This window comes from Podarcis vaucheri, assembly GCF_965113315.1.
Source record: "Podarcis vaucheri genome assembly, chromosome: Z".
In the NCBI taxonomy this organism is placed as follows: Eukaryota; Metazoa; Chordata; class Lepidosauria; order Squamata; family Lacertidae; genus Podarcis; species Podarcis vaucheri.
The window spans coordinates 39,151,636-39,156,569 of NC_138758.1; the positions used below are offsets into that span (position 1 = coordinate 39,151,636).

Here is a 4,934-nt window from a genome sequence, read left to right on the forward strand (position 1 = left end):
CTGGAATCTGTGTGGTTTCTCATTTAGAATCTATTTTGTATTTAGCCTAGCAGTTTGAAAGCACGTCAAAGTGCAAGTAGATAAATAGGTACCGCTCTGGCGGGAAGGTAAGCGGCATTTCTGTGCGCTGCTTTGGTTTCACCAGAAGCAGCTTTGTCATGCTGGCCACATGACCCGGAAAAACTGTTTGCGGACAAACGTCAGCTCCCTCGGCCAGGGAAGTGAGATGAGGGCTGCAACCCCAGAGTCGTTCGCGACTGGACTTAACTGTCAGGGGTCCTTTACCTTTACCTTTTTAAAATTGCAGTCTATGCAAATTCCAATGAAACAGTAGAGCATATGCAAGAAGTAAATGTGAGATGTACACTAAGTAGAAAATATGCATCTGCTGCCAAATGAGAAGCTCCCAGCATTCAGTGCAGGCTTCTTTAGCCCCTTTATCATTGTTGTTAAGCCACGCTTAAGCTGGGCAGCAGAAGCAGAACATGGACTAACCTTCTGTTGCTTCCTTAGAATTGCTCGTATCTAGGCCAGGATCAGCTAAGCTGTGATCCTTCACATATTGCCGGACTCCCGTCTTCCATCACTGCTGACCATTGGCTATGTTGCCTGTGGCTGATGGGAGTTTGAGTCCAAGAAGATCTGAAGGGCCACAAGAAGTTAGCGGCCCCCCCCCCCCGACTATGCCATAGCCTAAAGCACAACAACCAACTCTTCTTCCTCCACCTTCTTGTCCTGTTGCGCAGCCAAATGAGGATGAGTAAGGGGATAAGGAGATAATTAAAAACAATAAACATTCTACTGCTTCCTCTAAGAATAGAGCACATTTTTGCATTTCTCTGGAAAACTGAAAGATTACTTAGGAGGAAGTGTGCCTTCTAGGTAAATGCATTTGTTGAATACCTCCTCCAATTTTCTTTCACGTATGAGGCACTCAGGCTTCTACCGGCCTAAGAGAGATGTTGGGAATCTCCCTGTGGGGGGAGGCCAGGCAGCTGGAGAACCCGCTCCCCACAGTGTCAGCAGCCAGTCTCCAAATCTCTTCCTCCCTCTGGATTCCCAGCTGATTTGCTGCCTTATGGTAACAGACAGAGGATTTGGAGGGCTCCCGCTGTGGTACCATAGCCAGGATTAGGTCCTTTAGCAGGAAGAGCAACAGAGCAGAAGCCGAGAAGGCAGGGACAGGCCTCTGTCCTCTAGGCGAGGCAGCAAGGGGTGAGATTGGTGCAGGTTCCCCCTCTCTTTTTGCCATCTGCAGAGATGCAGCAGCACAGAGGGGCTGATCCAGATCACTGAGGGATCCTTCTGGAGTGCAGGAGACCAGGGAAGACCAAGCCATTTCCTCTCTGTGGCATGGCAGCAAGCAGTAGAGTTCCTGATGGAGCCGGAACACCTGTGGAGGGGTCAGGTTTAGAGGCAAAGCGCCTTTCTGGCCCCCGCACCACTGCCCAGAGAGCCAAATGGTCCCCTCCGTGCAAGAATGTGCCATCCCTGAGCCAAGAGATCTGACTGTTGCTGTGCCTGCAAGAGAATATGGCAGGAGGTTTTGGCTGACCAAGAACAACTACTCCATCTGAAGGCTGAGCAGCTGCATCAGAGCCCCTTGGCAGAGTCTGCTACCGCTGTGGTAAGGACGAATCCCCTGCTTTCTGGCTTCTTCTCCCCAGAGTACAGTGGTGCCTCGCAAGACGAAATTAATCCGTTTCGCGAGTCTCTTCGTCTAGCGTTTTTTTCACAACCCTATTAGCGGCTTAGCGGATTAGCGCTATTAGCGGTTTAGCGGCTATTAAAGGCTTAGCGGCTATTAAAGGATTAGCGGATTAGCGGCTAAAAGGCTATTAGTGGCATAGCGGCTTAGAAAAAGGGGGGGAGCAAAAAAAAATCGGAACACTTGCAAGACATTTTTGTCTTGCAAAGCAAGCCCATAGGGAAAATCGTCTTGCGAAGCAGCTCAAAAACGGAAAACCCTTTCGTCTAGCGGGTTTTCCGTCTTGCGAGGCATTCGTCTTGCGGGGCACCACTGTAATATCAAGGGGTTTCTGTATTCTGCAGAAAAGCAGGGAAAGTGACTTGCACCGCTCTCTCTCCCAGCAACATCTGACCAGCCTGTTGCACACCATCCGCAGGATGGATGAATACAAAGTACCTGTGCGCCATCACTTTCCACAGCTGCTGATAGCTGCCAACTTCCTGCCTGCCCAGGAATTCCTCAACTCGGTAGTGCATTGCAAAGGGACAAATTGAGTCCTTTTTCCTTCAGCCTATGGTGTTTCTGGTCCAGCTTGATTTTCCAAGGGAGACTATCCTTCAGGTGGCTACTAGGGAGCAAGGATGCAGAAGGAATTTGATTCTGTTTGCATGTCAAGGCAGATCTTCATAATTTCTGGAAATATCAGCTTCTGGGGGAACCTTGTAAATGTGGTTTTCCAGTTTGGTTCTTGGTGTTCTGGTATGGGGTACTGACACAGGAAAAAATGGCTGGAGCAAGGAGGCCCCTGCTTGGTTTCGACTCTTTTGTTCCCATCAACAGCAGAGGGTCCCCCAAGGCCCCATTCTTGATCCCTATGCCACAATCATGCCATCTTTGGCTACATTGAAGAGAATGCAAAGCCAAGCAAGGTCTCTGCCCAATAGAACGTAGCAAAGGCATCTTTATTGATGAGATCTTTGCCAGTGGAGGGGCAATTGTAATCTCCTACAAAAGGCCTTCCAGTAACGTTGTTATGGCTGGCTCCAAGAAGTATCGTTCCCAAGATTCCACATTTAAAGTCTTTCCTCTGGATGCAGATAGCAGACATCCGCCCTCGCCAATTTAGACGGCAACCTCAATGGGGGTTCCCCAACATGCCCCCTTCAGAATTTGGACCTCACCCCTACTATGTACTCATTTACCTTAAATATTCTGTGGCTCGTGTCAAGGTTACTTAGGTCCATTCACTTCAGTGGGTTTGCTCAGCGCAAAACATAGTTGGAGCCAACTCTCCATCTGTAAAACTACAGATGGTGGATAAAACGAGAACCTGTCTAAACCTCCATTGGGAAATGTTTTGTACAAGGAAAGCATCATATCCCGTCACCAAACAGTTTCTTTCTCTTTGGGTCTCTTGAGCTGCTTAGCTACCAAATGTGAGTCTATCCCTACAAGGAAGCACTGGACCACCTGCTCACCTGGCTGCAGCATGATCACCCACAAGTCTGGAAGCTCAACCTCAGAGGGATATCCCCGCTTTTGGATTCTGAGGGAGAGGGAGGGATTTAGATTTAGATTTAGATTTAGATTTAGGTTTAGATTTAGATTTAGATTTAGATTTAGATTTAGATTCGAATCACAGCCAAGCACTGTTTGCAGGCAGAATGGTGAAGGGTCAGTGCTAAAAGAAAAACCGTTGGACTTTTCAGATCTTTGAAAAGATTCTCTCCTTTGTATAGGACCCTTTGGCTCGGTGGTTGTTACTGCTAGATTTCCTCCCTTATGCAAAATAATCATAATACTTATACCCCGCCCATCTGGCCGGGCCCCCCAGGCACTCTGGGCGGCTTCCAACAGGGTATTAAAAACGCAAGAAAACTGTCACGTTAAAAACTTCCCTAAACAGGGCTGCCTTCAGATGTCTCCTAAAAGTCAGATAGTTGTTTATTTCCTTGGCATCTGGTGACATACTTGAAAAGCTGATGTCCTTGCAGAACTGATGCACCCAGTAGAGCTAGCCAACCTCTCCAGGGAGCTGGGGGAGGAATACCTGAAGATGCTGGCTGAAAGCTCCTGTGGTCTGCGTATTATGGAACAACTGCTTTCCGGATTGCACATTACATAATAGACTGTATCTGGAAAGGTCACTTTGTTTTGTTTGCAGCTTTGCACAGAGTTATCCCATTTCATCTTCCCAACAGCCCAGTAGAGGTTAGTTATGATCCTCTACTGAACATCATAGCCATGGCACAAAACTGCATGGGAAGTTACAATATACGAAGCACAAAATACATAATAAAAATAATCAGTGCACAAAATTCATAATAACAAATAATAAAAATAAAACAAGAAGACTAATATATACACACTGATAAACCATAAAAAAGCCCCTAAACAATACTCCAGACCACAAATCCAAATTGATATACCACATTTAAAACAATGCCACCCTTTAAATCAAGCAGCACCCACCCCATTAAAATAATAATTTTAACCCATGCCCTCATTCCATCCCTGCAGTGCTACCACCAAAGGGACAAACTCCTTTGGTGTTGCCCCCACCAGGCAGGGAGACTTCATGCAGCTGCCCCAGAAACGGAAAATTAATGTGTTTTTAACTGTTTTTATTTTGTATTTTTCTTTTTCTTTTTCCATTTTTATTGTAATATGTTAAAAAATCTTAGTAAATATTTTATAAAAAAAGGATAAGATATAGATTTAAAGGAGAATAATATTGTTAAGCTGTATTGTGTTTAAGATATTTAGAAAAAAAATTAATAAAAATTATTGGGTGTGGGGAAAAGCCTCCTTTTTTATAATTTATTCACTATCAATGGTGATAATTTCTGGAGCAACAAGAGGATCTAACGTTACTGATATTCAGTACCTTTCTAACAGAACCTCCTTTCTGTCTTTCCTGCATGAAACGATGAATCCACGCTGGAAAATGGCAGCCTATCAACTGGAGCCTTAGAGGAGGCCTCTGGAAGCAAGAAGACCCACACAAGAATGTCATCTGCTGGGAAAGGAGGCTCAGCAAAGACGACGTCTGCAACCTCGATCCACACCCTTATGGAGACACTGGGGATTAGAGACTTTTTGCTGAGTATTTACTACAGCAAGGTTAAAATGCAAGCAGGACTTGAAATATGAGCAACAGCTTCCTCAACCTTGTTCTATAGAAGAACTTACCGTATTTTTCGTCCTATAAGGCGCACCGGCCCATAGGACGCACCTCATTTGG

At 45.7% G+C, this 4,934-nt stretch overlaps 1 long non-coding RNA gene across 1 annotated transcript; it reads left to right on the top strand.

The window, feature by feature from the left end:
* The first annotated feature begins 975 nt into the window (after positions 1-975).
* On the top strand, positions 976-3,084 carry LOC309524166. Its single transcript, XR_014215828.1, has 2 exons — positions 976-1,627; positions 2,092-3,084. It is a non-coding gene; the product is annotated as an uncharacterized lncRNA (long non-coding RNA).
* The last annotated feature ends 1,850 nt before the right edge of the window (positions 3,085-4,934 follow it).